Here is an 18,515-nt window from a genome sequence, read left to right as displayed (position 1 = left end):
CCACTGGTCTGCCTCTCTAAACTTTAGGTTACCTGCCAAATTACACAACTATATCATTGATAATGTATTATAATACAGTTGTATTGTACATTCCATGCCCTCCTACCTCACGCCCATTGAGTAACATGAGATGTACAGGTTGCCATGGTCAGATCTGCGTCAAACATACATATGTACACCATGTCATTTCCATATGAATAATAAACTGAAGCTTCCTGTTCTTTCTGACTAAGGAAACTTACAATGTAACACCCCTGCCCAATCCAGCGGTAGTCTCACTGTCATTTCTAGCAATAGGAACTATCTCTCCAGCCCCATTCTCCTGAGTCTCTGTTTGTCCTTCTCTAATTCTAGGATCTAAACTCCCCAGCCCCATTCTCTCCAGCTTTCCTGGGGATGTGTGATGATAGGGGACTCCCAGCTTCCCTGGGGATGTGTGATGACAGGGGACTCCCAGCTTTCCTGGGGATGTGTGATGACAGGGGACTCCCAGCTTTCCTGGGGATGTGTGATGACAGGGGACTCCCAGCTTTCCTGGGGATGTGTGATAACAGGGGATCCATACTTTGTATGACAGTGTTTTGGCACTGCTCCTCCTCTCCTCTCCTCTCCTCTCCTCTCCTCTCCTCTCCTCTCCTCTCCTCTCCTCTCCTCTCCTCTCCTCTCCTCTCCTCTCCTCTCCTCTCCTCTCCTCTCCTCTACTCTACTCTACTCTACTCTACTCTACTCTACTCTACTCTCCTCTCCTCTCTCTCTCTCCTCTCATCTCTCTCTCTTCTTCCTGTGGGATTCCTCCCTCTCATCTCTCTCTCCTCCCTTTGGGATTCCTCCCTCTCAGCTCTCTCTCCTCCTGTGGGAAACCTCTCCCCCTCTCTCTCTCTCTCTATCCCTATATCTATCTCTCAATCTCTCTATCCCTATCCCTATCCCTATCTCTATCTCTCTATCCCTATCTCTATCTCTCTATCCCTATCTCTATCTCTCTCTATCTCTCTATCTCTCTATTCCTATCTCTATCTCTGTCTCTATATCTCTCTCTCTCTATATCGCTCTCTCTCTCTCTTTCCTCTCTGTGTGATACCTCTGTGATATCCTCTCCTCTCCTCTCCTCTCCTCTCCTCTCCTCTCCTCTCTCTCTCCTCTCCTCTCCTCTCCTCTCCTCTCCTCTCCTCTCCTCTCCTCTCTCACTCTCTCACTCTCTCACTCTCACTCTCTCACTCTCTCACTCTCTCACTCTCTCACTCTCAATTCAAAGGGCTTTATTAAAAACATGTTTACATTGCCAAAAGAAAATGAAATAAACAAAAGTGAAATAAACAAGGGAAACATTAGTAAACATTACACTCACAAAAGTTGGAAAAGACTATAGACTTTTCAAATGTTATATTATTGGCTATGTACAGCATTGTAGGTTTGTGCATGAAGTTGAACTATGAAATGGAAAATAAATATACTGTAGGATGTATTGGCAGTGTTGTTTGTGCTCCTTTTCTAATGGCAACGGGCCACACATCTTGCTGCTATGACGACACACTGTGGTGTTCCGCCTAACAGATATGGGACTTTATCAATGTTTGATTTGTTTTCATATTCTTTGTGGGTCTGTGAGATCTGTGGGATATATGTGCCTCTAATATGGTCATACATTTGTCAGGAGGTTAGGAAGTGTAGCTCAGTTTCCACCTCATTTTGTGGGCAGTGTGCACATAGCCTTTCCTCTGAACCAGATTTACCTACGTCAGCCTTTCTCAATAGCAAGACTATGATCACTGAGTCTGTACAGAGTCAAGGATTTTCTTCGAAGGCCCTTACTTGCCTTGTCTCAGATTATTCACAGCCTTGTGGAAGTTACCTATGGTGTTTAGGTCGAGGTAGGTGTAGGGCAACAGTGTCTAGATATAATTTGTATATTATTTTTGTCTTACTAAGATACACTGTCAGGGCCCAAATCTGACAGAATCTGTACAGAACATCTAGGTGCTGCTGTTGGCGCTCCTTGGTTGGGGACAGAGGCACCAAATCATCAGCAAACAGTAGACATTTGAGACCAGTAGGGTGAGGCTGGATGCTACAGACTGCTCTAGTGCCCTTGCTCAGGACATTGTTTTCACTGAGGAAATGTTGGAGGCTGCTGTTGATGATACTGCAAAGGATTTTTCTGAGATTGCTGTTGACGTATATTCCACGGAAATTACTAGGGTCAAATTTGTCTCCACTTTTGGTGTGATCAGGCCTTGGTCCCAAATATTAGGGAAGATGCCCCTCTCTCTCTCTCTCTCTCTCTCTCTCTCTCTCTCTCTCTCTCTCTCTCTCTCTCTCTCTCTCTCTCTCTCCCTCCCTCCTGTGGGATACCTTCCCCTCTCTTCTCTCCTCTCCCCCTCTCTCTCTCTGTCTCTCTCTCTCCCTCCTGTGGGATACCTTCCCCTCTCTTCTCTTCTCTCCCCCTCTCTCTCTCCCTCTCTCTCTCTCTGGCAGGAAGTTTGGTCCCAGTGATGTACTGGGCCGTTTGCACTACCCCTCTGTAGCGCTTACGGTCAGATGCCGAGCAGTTGTCATACCAGGCGGTGATGCAACCGGTCAGGATGATCTCGATGGTGCAGCTGTGGAACCTTTTGAGGATCTGAGGCCAAATCTTTTCAGTCTCCTAAGGGAAAAAGTTTTTGATGTGCTCTCTTCACGACTATCTTGGTATGTTTGGACCATGATAGTTTCGTTGGTGATATGGACACGTTTTGTATTTCTCACATGAGAGAGAGAGAGAGAGAGAGAGAAAGAGAGAGAGAGAGAGAAAGAAAGAGAGAGAGAGAGAGAGAGAGAGAGAGAGAGAGAGAGAGAGAGAGAGAGAGAGAGAGAGAGAAGAGAGAGAGAGAAAGAGAGACGAGAGAGGAGAGAGGGAGATAAGAGAGAGAGAAAGAGAGAGAGAGCAGCAGTAAAGAAATTGTGCAGCAGTGCCATAACGTACCGTTGTGCATTATTTAAAACCCTGCAGATTACTCTGCCCTGCTTCACAATGTAGCCCATCTCTCTACTTCATACAGGCTGTCACACGCTGACTGGCAGAACGCAGAGACACACACAGACACACACACATACACACACACACACACACACACACAGCTCTCTCCTCTGACATCTGTATCAAAGTGAGCTGTAGCTGGCTGCCTGTTGTGAATGTTATGTTAACTGTTCATTGTTAATTGTCACTTGCTTTGGCAGAGAGACAGTCAGTTAAACTAAATATATACTTATGAATGTTCCGATAACATTGGGGTTGTTATAATGAGCTGACTTCAGAAATTCAGATGCCTAATATTTAACAGACGGACGATTGGACAGACAATCAGACTGATAGACAGATAAATAGATGGAGAGTCTCAGCCCTTGTGTTAGATAGGACAGTATCCTTGTGTCATTATAGAACTCATTGCCCTTTATGGGTGTGAGGTTGTGAGAGAGAGAGAGAGAGAGAGAGAGAGAGAGAGAGAGAGAGAGAGAGAGAGAGAGAGAGAGAGAGAGGCAGAGACAGAGAGAGAGAGAGAGAGAGAGAGAGAGAGAGAGAGAGAGAGAGAGAGAGAGAGAGAGAGAGAGAGACCTTCCATAACAAAGCCATCACCTGCAGAGAGATGAACCTGGAGAAGAGTCCCCTAAGCAAGCTGGTCCTGGGGCTCCGTAGGCAGACATGGCTCTCAAGAGAAGACAGGCTAAGTGCACACTGCCCACAAAATGAGGTGGAAACTGAGCTGCACTTCCTAACCTCTGGCCCAATGTATGACCATATTAGAGAGACATATTTCCCTCAGATTACACAGATCCACAAAGAATTTAAAAACAAATCCAATTTTGATAAACTCCCATATCTACTGAGGGAAATTCCACAGTGTGCAAGCAGCAGCAAGATTTGTGACCTGTTGCCACGAGAAAAGGGCAACCAGTGAAGAACAAACAGCATTGTAAATACAACCCATGTTGATGCTTATTTATTTGATCTTTTATTTTATCTTTTAACCATTTGTACATTGTTAAAACACTGTATATATATAATATGACATTTGTAATGTCTTTATTGTTTTGAAACTTCTGTGAGTGTAATGTTTACTGTTAATTTTTATTGTTTATTTCACTTTATATATTATCTACCTCACTTGCTTTGGCAATGTTAACACATGTTTCCCATGCCAATGAAGCCCCTTGAATTGAATTGAATTGAATTGAGAGAAGAGAGAGAGAGAGAGAGGAGAGAGAGGAGAGAGAGAGAGAGAGAGAGAGAGAGAGAGAGAGAGAGAGAGAGAGAGAGAGAGAGAGAGAGAGAGAGAGAGAGAGAGAGAGAGAGCGAGAGAGAGAGACAGAGAGAGAGAGAGAGACAGAGAGAGAGAGAGAGAGAGAGAGAGAGAGAGAGAGAGAGAGAGAGAGCTGTAGCTACATAATAAAATATAAACACCTCTGGATGTAGTTTTTAATGCAGCAGCCGCTCTCTACTCTCTGTTGTTGTGTCAGGCCCTGACATCCTATTCCATAAGGGCCCTCTTCAAAAGTAGTGTGCTATATAGGGAATAGACTTACATACTGTCCTTGCTTTGAAACAGATCCTTCAAGACCCAACGATTGGAACTTGCTAAAATATTAACATTTGATGCATCATCACAAACACAATCTGTTAACAACAACAACAAGAAATCTGTCTGGTTGCCGTGTGTTTATGAGAGAACGAGCTCCATCTTTCCATTCAGTTGATTTTAACGCCTGATGAGTTGGTATTTGGTGCACAGAAGAAGACTGATGAAACACATCACAGGCGTGTTGAATATAGCTGATCACATTTCATATGCAGACACACACTCAGACATACACTTACACGCGTACACACACACACACTGAACTGTGGTGGTGTCTAGGGATGTTTAGGTTGCTAGGCAACAAGGTGGTGGTGTCCTAGAAAAAAAAGTTATGCATGGAATTCTGGGATGGCTGTGGGATGGGTTCAACGCACACGCACGCACACACACACACGCACACACACACACACTCCAATGTAACTCATTACCACACACACACACACACACACACGCACACACACACACACACACACACACACACACACACACACACACACACACACACACACACACACACACACACACACACACACACACACACACACACACACACACACACACACACACACACTCCAATGTAACTCATTACCACACACACACACACACGCACAATATACTGGAACAAGTCTGTGTGTGGGTGTATATTCATTGTTTAGTCAATAATCTTGCTGTTGTCTCTCACAGTTTATTTCTCAACTCATCTCTCATTTTCCCTGCTACAGAAATAGATGAAGACCGTCTTCCAAACCAGTTATACAAGGTAATTAACTGTGTCCTTCATATGGAATGTTGTTAACGGAGAAATCACTAGTAACTAAAAAATAACATTGGTGGTGCCGTGTTCAAAAGCACTGCATCACAGTGCTGAGGTGTCACTACAGCCCGGGGTTCGATCCCGGCTGTGTCACCACCGGCCGCGATCGGGAGCCCCGAAAGGACAACGCACAATGGCCCAGCGCCGTCCGGGGTGGAGGAGGGTTTGGCTGGTGGGACTTTCCTTGGCTGATTGAGCTCTAGCGACTCCTTGTGACAGAACCTGGCGCCTGCAGTGTGATAAAAACCTTTGCCTCTCACGAGCCCAGTGAGCAGTAGCAGAGATGAGCCAAGGGACCCAATTAGGGGACAAAACAGGCTAAAACAATATGGTCGTGGCCATACCACTCTGAACACATCTGTACTGGGTCGGGCCTGGTTAGTACTGGGATGGGAGACCGCCTGGGAATACCAGGTTCCCGTAAACTAAAAAAAATTAATGTAACGGTTGGATAGTAAATGAATATCATCTGACTACGTGGCTCACTTTATTGATCTCTGTTGACAGGCAGCCTTGATGAACTCTCCCAGGCAGAGGAGGAAGGGAGCAAGAGCCACGCCCACTATGAAAGGTAAGATCTCCCAGGCAGAGGAGGAAGGGAGCAAGAGCCACGCCCAGAAAGGTAAGATCTCTCCCAGGCAGAGAGGAAGGGAGCAGAGCCACGCCCACTATGAAAGGTAAGATCTCTCCCAGGCAGAGGAGGAAGGGACTAAGAGCCACGCCCACTATGAAAGGTAAGATCTCTCCCAGGCAGAGGAGGAAGGGACTAAGAGCCACGCCCACTATGAAAGGTAAGATCTCTCCCAGGCAGAGGAGGAAGGGAGCAAGAGCCACGCCCACTATGAAAGGTAAGATCTCTCAGAGGAGGAAGGGACTCTCCCCCAGGCAGAGGAGGAAGGGACTAAGAGCCACGCCCACTATGAAAGGTAAGATCTCTCCCAGGCAGAGGAGGAAGGGAGCAAGAGCCACGCCCACTATGAAAGGTAAGATCTCTCCCAGGCAGAGGAGGAAGGGAGCAAGAGCCACGCCCACTATGAAAGGTAAGATCTCCCAGGCAGAGGAGGAAGGGAGCAAGAGCCACGCCCACTATGAAAGGTAAGATCTCTCCCAGGCAGAGGAGGAAGGGACTAAGAGCCACGCCCACTATGAAAGGTAAGATCTCTCCCAGGCAGAGGAGGAAGGGACTAAGAGCCACGCCCACTATGAAAGGTAAGATCTCTCCCAGGCAGAGGAGGAAGGGACTAAGAGCCACGCCCACTATGAAAGGTAAGATCTCTCCCAGGCAGAGGAGGAAGGGACTAAGAGCCACGCCCACTATGAAAGGTAAGATCTCTCCCAGGCAGAGGAGAAGGGAGCAAGAGCCACGCAGAAAGGAGATCTCTCCCAGGCAGAGGAGGAAGGGAGCAAGAGCCACGCCCACTATGAAAGGTAAGATCTCTCCCAGGCAGAGGAGGAAGGGAGCAAGAGCCACGCCCACTATGAAAGGTAAGATCTCTCCCAGGCAGAGGAGGAAGGGACTAGGGAAAGGTAAGATCTCTCCCAGGGAGAGCCCACGCCCACTATGAAAGGTAAGATCTCTCCCAGGCAGAGGAGGAAGGGAGCAAGAGCCACGCCCACTATGAAAGGTAAGATCTCTCCCAGGCAGAGGAGGAAGGGACTAGCCGCCCACTATGAAAGGTAAGATCCAGGGAGAGGGAGCCCACTATGAAAGGTAAGATCTCTCCCAGGCAGAGGAGGAAGGGACTAAGAGCCACGCCCACTATGAAAAAGGTAAGATCTCTCCCAGGCAGAGGAGGAAGGGACTAAGAGCCACACTATGAAAGGTAAGATCTCTCCCAGGCAGAGGAGGAAGGGAGCAAGAGCCACGCCCACTTAAATGTAAGATCTCTCCCAGGCAGAGGAGGAAGGGACTAAGAGCCACGCCCACTATGAAAGGTAAGATCTCTCCCAGGCAGAGGAGGAAGGGAGCAAGAGCCACGCACTATGAAAGGTCATCTCTCCCAGGCAGAGGAGGAAGGGAGCAGGCCACGCCCACTATGAAAGGTAAGATCTCTCCCAGGCAGAGGAGGAAGGGACTTTCTTCCCAGGGAGAGGAGGAAGGGAAAGAGCCACGCCCACTATGAAATCTCCAGAGGAGGAAGGGACAAGAGCCACGCCCCACTATGAAAGGTAAGATCTCTCCCAGGCAGAGGAGGAAGGGACTAAGAGCCAACTATGAACCTTCTCTCCCAGGGAGAGGAGGAAGGGAGCAAGAGCCCGCCCACTATGAAAGGTAAGATCTCCCAGTAAGAGCCACGCCCACTATGAAACTAAGATCTCTCCAGGCAGAGGAGGAAGGGACATGAGCCACGCCCACTATGAAAGGTAAGATCTCTCCAGGCAGAGGAGGAAGGGAGCAAGAGCCACGCCACTATGAAAGGTAAGATCTCTCCCAGGCAGAGGAGGAAGGGACTAAGAGCCACGCCCACTATGAAAGGTAAGATCTCTCCCAGGCAGAGGAGGAAGGGAGCAAGAGCCACGCCCACTATGAAAGGTCTCTCCCAGGCAGAGGAGGAAGGGAGCAGAGCCCCACTCTCTCCCAGGCAGAGGAGGAAGGGAGCAAGAGCCACGCCCACTATGAAAGGTAAGATCAGGCAGAGGAGGAAACTATGAAAGGTAAGATCTTCCCAGGCAGAGGAGGAAGGGACTAAGAGCCACGCCAATGAATAAGATCTCTCCCAGGCAGAGGAGGAAGGGACTAAGAGCCACGCCCACTAAAAGGTAAGATCTCTCCCAGGCAGAGGAGGAAGGGACTAAGAGCCACGCCCACTTTGAAAGGTAAGATCTCTCCCAGGCAGAGGAGGAAGGGACCCAAGAGCCACGCCCACTTGAAAGGTAAGATCTCTCCCATCCACGCCCACTATGAAAGGTAAGATCTCTCCCAGGCAGAGGAGGAAGGGACAAGAGCCACGCCCCTCCCAACACACATTTCAGACAGGCTCCACAATAATCATGTTTCTTCAATGGGGTAAATCTGCCATCCTCCTCAGTGTTGCACAAATAACATGGCTGGAAGGGATCAACATCAGGGCACATTTCAGAGTGACTAACTAAAAATACAACTTCGTAACGTTAATTAAGGGAGTAGCTGCTGATAGTTTCTCTGAGGAGACTGTCCAAGACCCACGTTATATATTCAGATTCAGTTCCCACTCTACTCAGGAACGGAACATAAAACTCCTTAAACTGGAACCAAAATATCCTTCTCCTTCTGCAGAACAATCTTTTCTGAAACCCTTTTGTTCTAAGACTAGTTTCATAGTTTCTTTGATACCGGCGTATCGTCATCCGCCCACACACCGTAACATGGGGCGAGTCACTCATCCTCCCACACACCGTAACATGGGGCGAGTCACTCATCCTCCCACACACCATAACATGGGGCGAGTTACTCATCCTCCCACACACCATAACATGGGGCGAGTCACTCATCCTCCCACACACCATAACATGGGGCGAGTCACTCATCCTCCCACACACCATAACATGGGGCGATATCCTCCCACACACCATAACATGGGGCGAGTCACTCATCCTCCCACACACCATAACATGGGGGGCGAGTCACTCATCCTCCCACACACACCATAACATGGGCGAGTCACTCATCCTCCCACACACCGTAACATGGGGCGAGTCACTCATCCTCCCACACACCATAACATGGGGCGAGTCACTCATCCTCCCACACACCATAACATGGGGCGAAAACTCATCCTCCCACACACCATAACATGGGGCGAGTCACTCATCCTCCCACACACCATAACATGGGGCGAGTCACTCATCCTCCCACACACCATAACATGGGGCGAGTCACTCATCCTCCCACACCATAACATGGGGCGAGTCACTCATCCTCCCACACACCATAACATGGGGTGAGTCACTCATCCTCCCACACACCATAACATGGGGTGAGCCACTCATCCTCCCACACACCATAACATGGGGCGAGTCACTCATCCTCCCACACACTATAACATGGGGCTCACTCATCCTCCCACACACCATAACATGGGGCGAGTCACTCATCCTCCCACACACCATAACATGGGGCGAGTCACTCATCCTCCCACACACCATAACATGGGGCGAGTCACTCATCCTCCCACACACCATAACATGGGGCGAGTCACTCATCCTCCCACACACCATAACATGGGGCGAGTCACTCATCCTCCCACACACCATAACATGGGGCGAGTCACTCATCCTCCCACACACCATAACATGGGGCGAGTCACTCATCCTCCCACACACCATAACATGGGGCGAGTCACTCATCCTCCCACACACCATAACATGGGGCGAGTCACTCATCCTCCCACACACCATAACATGGGGCGAGTCACTCATCCTCCCACACACCATAACATGGGGCGAGTCACTCATCCTCCCACACACCATAACATGGGGCGAGTCACTCATCCTCCCACACACCATAACATGGGGTGAGTCACTCATCCTCCCACACACCATAACATGGGGCGAGTCACTCATCCTCCCACACACCATAACATGGGGCGAGTCACTCATCCTCCCACACACCATAACATGGGGCGAGTCACTCATCCTCCCACACACCATAACATGGGGCGAGTCACTCATCCTCCCACACACCATAACATGGGGCGAGTCACTCATCCTCCCACACACCATAACATGGGGCGAGTCACTCATCCTCCGCACACACCGTAACATGGGGCGAGTCACCCTCCCCACACCATAACATGGGGCGAGTCACTCATCCTCCCACACACCATAACATGGGGCGAGTCACTCATCCTCCCACACACCATAACATGGGGCGAGTCACTCATCCTCCCACACACCATAACATGGGGCGAGTCACTCATCCTCCACACACCATAACATGGGGCGAGTCACTCATCCTCCCACACACCATAACATGGGGCGAGTCACTCATCCTCCCACACACCATAACATGGGGCGAGTCACTCATCCGCCCACACACCATAACATGGGGCGAGTCACTCATCCTCCCACCCACCATAACATGGGGCGAGTCACTCATCCTCCCACACACCATAACATGGGGCGAGTCACTCATCCTCCCACACACCATAACATGGGGCGAGTCACTCATCCGCCCACACACCATAACATGGGGGCGAGTCACTCATCCTCCCACACACCATAACATGGGGCGAGTCACTCATCCTCCCACACACATAACATGGGGCGAGTCACTCATCCTCCACACACCATAACATGGGGCGAGTCACTCATCCTCCCACACACCATAACATGGGGCGAGTCACTCATCCTCCCACACACCATAACATGGGGCGAGTCACTCATCCTCCCACACACCATAACATGGGGCGAGTCACTCATCCTCCCACACACCGTAACATGGGGCGAGTCACTCATCCTCCACACACCATAACATGGGGCGAGTCACTCATCCTCCCACACACCATAACATGGGGCGAGTCACTCATCCACCCACACACCATAACATGGGGCGAGTCACTCATCCACCCACACACCATAACATGGGGCGAGTCACTCATCCTCCCACACACCATAACATGGGGCGAGTCACTCATCCTCCCACACACCGTAACATGGGGCGAGTCACTCATCCTCCCACACACCATAACATGGGGCGAGTCACTCATCCTCCCACACACCATAACATGGGGCGAGTCACTCATCCTCCCACACACCCATAACATGGGGCGAGTCACTCATCCTCCCACACACCATAACATGGGGCGAGTCACTCATCCTCCCACACACCATAACATGGGGCCTCATCCACCCACACACCATAACATGGGGCGAGTCACTCATCCTCCCACACACCATAACATGGGGCGAGTCACTCATCCTCCCACACACCATAACATGGGGCGAGTCACTCATCCTCCCACACACCATAACATGGGGCGAGTCACTCATCCTCCCACACACCATAACATGGGGCGAGTCACTCATCCTCCCACACCCATAACATGGGATGAGTCACTCATCCTCCCACACACTATAACATGAGTCACTCATCCTCCCACACACCATAACATGGGGCGAGTCACTCATCCTCCCACACACCATAACATGGGATGAGTCACTCATCCTCCCACACACCATAACATGGGGCGAGTCACTCATCCTCCCACACACCATAACATGGGGCGAGTCACTCATCCTCCCACACACCATAACATGGGGCGAGTCACTCATCCTCCCACACACCATAACATGGGGCGAGTCACTCATCCTCCCACACACCCATAACATGGGCGAGTCACTCATCCTCCCACACACCATAACATGGGGCGAGTCACTCATCCTCCCACACACCATAACATGGGGCGAGTCACTCATCCTCCCACACACCATAACATGGGGCGAGTCACTCATCCTCCCCACACACCATAACATGGGCGAGTCACTCATCCTCCCACACACCATAACATGGGGTGAGTCACTCATCCTCCCACACACCATAACATGGGGCGAGTCACTCATCCTCCCACACACCATAACATGGGGCGAGTCACTCATCCTCCACACACCATAACATGGGGCGAGTCACTCATCCTCCCACACACCATAACATGGGGCGAGTCACTCATCCTCCCACACACCATAACATGGGGCGAGTCACTCATCCTCCCACACACCATAACATGGGGCGAGTCACTCATCCTCCCACACACCATAACATGGGGCGAGTCACTCATCCTCCCACACACATAACATGGGGCGAGTCACTCATCCTCCCACACACCGTAACATGGGGCGAGTCACTCATCCTCCACACACTATAACATGGGGCGAGTCACTCATCCTCCCACACCCATAACATGGGGCGAGTCACTCATCCTCCCAACACATAACATGGGGCGAGTCACTCATCCTCCCACACACCATAACATGGGGCGAGTCACTCATCCTCCCACACACCATAACATGGGGCGAGTCACTCATCCTCCCACACACCATAACATGGGGCGAGTCACTCATCCTCCCACACACCATAACATGGGGCGAGTCACTCATCCTCCCACACCCATAACATGGGGCGGAGTCACTCATCCTCCCACACACCATAACATGGGGCGAGTCACTCATCCTCCACACACCATAACATGGGGCGAGTCACTCATCCTCCCACACACCATAACATGGGGCGAGTCACTCATCCTCCCACACACCATAACATGGGGCGAGTCACTCATCCTCCACACACCATAACATGGGGCGAGTCACTCATCCTCCCACACACCATAACATGGGGCGAGTCACTCATCCTCCCACACACCATAACATGGGGCGAGTCACTCATCCTCCCACACACCATAACATGGGGCGAGTCACTCATCCTCCCACACACCATAACATGGGGCGAGTCACTCATCCTCCCACACACCATAACATGGGGCGAGTCACTCATCCTCCCACACACCATAACATGGGATGAGTCACTCATCCTCCCACACACCGTAACATGGGGCGAGTCACTCATCCTCCCACACACCATAACATGGGGCGAGTCACTCATCCTCCCACACACCATAACATGGGCGAGTCACTCATCCTCCCACACACACGATAACATGGGGCGAGTCACTCATCCTCCCACACACGTAACATGGGGCGAGTCACTCATCCTCCCACACACCATAACATGGGGCGAGTCACTCATCCTCCCACACACCATAACATGGGGCGAGTCACTCATCCTCCCACACACCGTAACATGGGGCGAGTCACTCATCCTCCCACACACCATAACATGGGGCGAGTCACTCATCCTCCCACACACCATAACATGGGGCGAGTCACTCATCCTCCACACACCATAACATGGGGAGTCACTCATCCTCCCACACACCGTAACATGGGGCGAGTCACTCATCCTCCCACACACCATAACATGGGGCGAGTCACTCATCCTCCCACACACCATAACATGGGGCGAGTCACTCATCCTCCACACACACACCATAACATGGGATGAGTCACTCATCCTCCCACACACCATAACATGGGGGCGAGTCACTCATCCTCCCACACACCATAACATGGGATGAGTCACTCATCCTCCCACACACACCCATAACATGGGGCGAAGTCACTCATCCTCCCACACACCATAACATGGGGCGAGTCACTCATCCTCCCACACACCATAACATGGGATGAGTCACTCATCCTCCCACACACCCATAACATGGGATGAGTCACTCATCCTCCCACACACCATAACATGGGGCGAGTCACTCATCCTCCCACACACCATAACATGGGATGAGTCACTCATCCTCCCACACACCATAACATGGGGCGAGTCACTCATCCTCCCACACACCATAACATGGGGCGAGTCACTCATCCTCCCACACACCATAACATGGGGCAGTCACTCATCCTCCCACACACACATAACATGGGATGAGTCACTCATCCTCCCACACACCATAACATGGGGCGATGAGTCACTCATCCTCCCACACACCATAACATGGGGGCGACTCATCCTCCCACACACCATAACATGGGATGAGTCACTCATCCTCCCACACACCATAACATGGGGCGAGTCACTCATCCTCCCACACACCATAACATGGGGCGAGTCACTCATCCTCCCACACACCATAACATGGGATGAGTCACTCATCCTCCCACACACCATAACATGGGATGAGTCACTCACTGCAAGCAGCTTGGACTGTAATGAGTGTAGTTAAGAAGGCTGGTTGATTAGAGTAATGAAAAGGACTGATGATGCCCTTCACCTATCGAACCGTGTTAAGATTTCATTATACCTTTAATTAGAACTCTGACACATGATTTGTTGACTTTGACACTCTCTCTCTCTCTCTCTCTCTCTCTCTGTCTCTCTCTCTCTCTCTCTCTCTCTCTCTCTCTCCCTCTCTCTCTCTGTCTGTTTGTCTCTCTCTCTCTCTCTCTCTCTCTCTCCCTCTCTCTCTCTCTCTCTCTCTCTCTCCCTCTCCCTCTCTCTCTCTCTGTCTGTCTCTGTCTCTCTCTCTCTCTCTCTCTCTCTCTCTCCTCTCTCTCTCTCTCTCTCCCTCTCTCTCTCTCTCTCTCTCTCTCTCTCTCTCTCTCTCCCTCTCCCTCTCCCTCCCTCTCTCTCTCTCTCTCTCTCTCTCTCTCTCTCTCTCTCTCTCTCTCTCTCCCTCCCTCCCTCCCCAGAGTTACAGTTCATGGTCGACCACCACCTGTATCAACAGCAGCAGCAGCAGCAGGGGTGGAGGTGAGAGGACATTGTTTCCTAGGTTCCTTTCCTTTTCTTTCCCTGGCCAATGTGCCTCCTTTATGCATTACTTGCTCTTTAGGGGGTTAGGCTTCATTACTGTTTTGTAACCCTATACACACTCCTCCTTACACTTGTGGAAATCTTTACGTGCCTTTGAACTGGGTATGGTAGTAGTTGTCAGGCACATGGGTTTGAGTATGTCAAGAACTGCAACGCTGCTGGGTTTTTCCCATGTGTATCAAGAATGGTCTAACCACCCAAAGGACATCCAGCCAACTTGACACAACTGTGGGAAGCATTGGAGTCAACATGGGCCAGCATCCCTGTTTCAACACCTTGTAGAGTCCATGTCCTGATGAATTGAGACTGTTCTGACACCTTGTAGAGTCCACGCCCTGATGAGATTGAGGCTGTTCTGACACCTTGCAGAGTCCATGTCCTGATGAATTGAGGCTGTTCTGACACTCAGGGAGTCCATGTCCTGATGAATTGAGGCTGTTCTGACACCTTGTAGAGTCCATGTCCTCATGAATTGAGGCTGTTCTGACACCTTGTGGAGTCCATGTCCTGATGAATTGAGGCTGTTCTGACACCTTGTAGAGTCCACGTCCTGATGAATTGAGGCTGTTCTGACACCTTATGGAGTCATGTCCTGATGAATTGAGACTGTTCTGACACCTTGTAGAGTCCATGTCCTGATGAATTGAGGCTGTTCTGACACCTTGTAGAGTCCATGTCCTGATGAATTAGGCTGTTCTGACACCTTGTAGAGTACATGTCCTGGATGAATTGAGGCTGTTCTGACACCTTGTAGAGTCCATGTCCTGATGAATTGAGACTGTTTCTGACACCTTGTAGAGTCCATGTCCTCATGAATTGAGACTGTTCTGACACCTTGTAGAGTCCATGTCCTGATGAATTGAGACTGTTCTGACACCTTGTAGAGTCCATGTCCTGATGAATTGAGGCTGTTCTGACACCTTGTAGAGTCCATGTCCTGATGAATTGAGACTGTTCTGACACCTTGTGAGTCCATGTCCTGATGAATTGAGGCTGTTCTGACACCTTATGGGGGTCCATGTCCTGATGAATTGAGGCTGTTCTGACACCTTGGAGACCATGTCCTGATAATTGAGGCTGTTCTGACACCTTGTAGAGTCCATGTCCTGGATGAATTGAGACTGTTCTGACACCTTGTAGAGTCCACGTCCTGATGAATTGAGACTGTTCTGACACCTTGTAGAGTCCATGTCCTGATGAATTGAGGCCGTTCTGACACCTTGTAGAGTCCATGTCCTGATGAATTGAGGCTGTTCTGACACCTTGTAGAGTCCATGTCCTGATGAATTGAGGCTGTTCTGACACCTTGTAGAGTCCATGTCCTGATGAATTGAGGCTGTTCTGACACCTTGGGAGTCCATGTCCTGATGAATTGAGGCTGTTCTGACACCTTGTAGAGTCCACGTCCTGATGAATTGAGGCTGTTCTGACACCTTGTAGAGTCCATGTCCTGATGAATTGAGGCTGTTCTGACACCTTGTAGAGTCCATGTCCTGATGAATTGAGGCTGTTCTGACACCTTGTAGAGTCCACATCCTGATGAAATTGAGACTGTTCTGGACACCTTGTAGAGTCCATGTCCTGATGAATTGAGACTGTTCTGACACCTTGTGGAGTCCATGTCCTGATGAATTGAGGCTGTTCTGACACCTTGTAGAGTCCATGTCCTGATGAATTGAGGCTGTTCTGACACCTTGTAGAGTCCATGTCCTGATGAATTGAGGCTGTTCTGACACCTTGTAGAGTCCACGCCCTGATGAATTGAGGCTGTTCTGACACCTTGTAGAGTCCACGTCCCTGATGAATTGAGGCTGTTCTGACACCTGTAGAGTCCATGTCTGATGAATTGAGGCTGTTCTTGACACCTGTAGAGTCCATGTCCCTGATGAATTGAGGCTGTTCTGACACCTTATAGAGTCCATGTCCTGATGAATTGAGACTGTTCTGACACCTTGTAGAGTCCATGTCCTGATGAATTGAGACTGTTCTGACACCTTGTGGAGTCCATGTCTCATGAATTGAGGCTGTTCTGACACCTTGTAGAGTCCATGTCCTGATGAATTGAGGCTGTTCTGACGCAACCTTGGGAGTCCCATGTCCTGATGAATTGGGAAGCTGTTCTGACACCTTGTAGAGTCCATGTCCTGATGAATTGAGGCTGTTCTGACACCTTGTAGAGTCCATGTCCTGATGAATTGAGACTGTTCCTGACACCTTGTAGAGTCCATGTCCCTGATAGATTAGAGGCTGTTCCTTGACACCTTGTAGAGTCCACATCCTGATGAATTGAGACTGTTCTGACACCTTGTAGGGTCCACGTCCTGATGAATTGAGGCTGTTCTGACACCTTGTAGAGTCCACGTCCTGATGAATTGAGGCTGTTCTGAGGGAGAAAGGGAACGTTCAACTTAATATTAGTAAAGTGTTGTTAATGTTTTGTACACTCAGTGTAAATCGCAATCTGGGTCTGGGTGGGCATCATTTGACAGATTATTCTATTACCAATATGGCTAGCTAAGTTATAAAATACAGCCTCAGAGTGTTTAGCCTTTCTAAAAACCACTTCAGGCAAACACAAATGTGGATGCACATAGAACAGAGTCATGAGTGCATTCAGCTGTGTGTGTGTGTGTTCCTTGCCTAATCTTCTTCACAATTTGAGGAACGCGGGCTCGTTGTGTGCAGGACAACCCAGGCTATAACACGTGTCATTCTTGTAACTGTACCTAATTTCTGAAATACATTTCACTGAATGATTGATTGATTGATTGATTGACTGATTGATTGATTGCACAGAAATGTGTTTTCACAAGCTCTATATATATAACACAATATATAGGTGTAGAAGATGAGAGTATATGATATTATTCCAGGTGATGAGTGTTCCTCAGAGAGCTGTCTGTCCGACAGACCCAGCCCGGACGCTCTGCCCAGCGGGGAGGGGAGGGAGGAGGAGCTGGGAGCTACCGGAAGGACGAGGGGAGGGCCTGGGGAACCGAGGACAAAGGTCACTGCAGAGGCCCTCGAAGCCCGCGCTGCCAGATGGAGGGTAAGGAAGGAGGAATAAAGGGGAGATATAAGGAAAGATAGGGAGAGAGAGATAGGAAAATAGGGAAGATAGGGAAGAGAGATATAGAGATAGGAAAGATAGGAGAGATATAAGGAAAAATAGGGAAAGATAGGAGAGAGAGAGATATAGAGATAGGGAGAGAGATATAGGAAAGATAGGAAAGAGATACAGGGAAGATCGGGAGAGATATAGGAAAAGATAGGGGAGATATCGGGAAAGAGATAAAGGGAAAGATAGGGAGAGAGAGATAAGGAAAGATAGGGATAGATAAAGGGAGAGATAGGGAAATAGGGAGAGAGATAGGGAAAGACAAGCGAGAGATAGGGAGAGAGAGATAAAGGGAAATATAGGAGAGAGAGATAGGGAAGACAAGCGAGAGATAGGGAGAGATAGGAAATATAGGGAGAGAGAGATAGGGAAATATAGGGAGATAAAGGGAAAGATAGGGACAGAGAGATATACAGAGATAGGGAGAGAGATATAGGGAAAGATGGGAGAATATAGGGAGATAGACATAGTGGGTAGAGAGAGTAAAGGTAGGTAATAAATGGGGAAATTAAATGCAGTCCTGGCAACAGTGCTCACCTCCTGCTCAGCCCTTGCCAACTGCTTTAATTAAATTCAGCAGTAAAAATAACCTTGAGTTTTCCCTGATGTGTC

General features: G+C 49.5%; 1 long non-coding RNA gene across 1 annotated transcript; it reads left to right on the top strand.

The window, feature by feature from the left end:
- Positions 1–6,161: 6,161 nt before the first annotated feature.
- Positions 6,162–6,935, top strand: LOC127918428 (uncharacterized). The gene is made up of 3 exons (XR_008099939.1): positions 6,162–6,275; positions 6,354–6,467; positions 6,856–6,935. It is a non-coding gene; the product is annotated as an uncharacterized LOC127918428 (long non-coding RNA).
- The last annotated feature ends 11,580 nt before the right edge of the window (positions 6,936–18,515 follow it).

This window comes from Oncorhynchus keta, unplaced genomic scaffold, assembly GCF_023373465.1.
Source record: "Oncorhynchus keta strain PuntledgeMale-10-30-2019 unplaced genomic scaffold, Oket_V2 Un_contig_1416_pilon_pilon, whole genome shotgun sequence".
NCBI lineage: Eukaryota > Metazoa > Chordata > Actinopteri > Salmoniformes > Salmonidae > Oncorhynchus > Oncorhynchus keta.
This window is presented reverse-complemented; position numbering and strand designations above follow the sequence as displayed.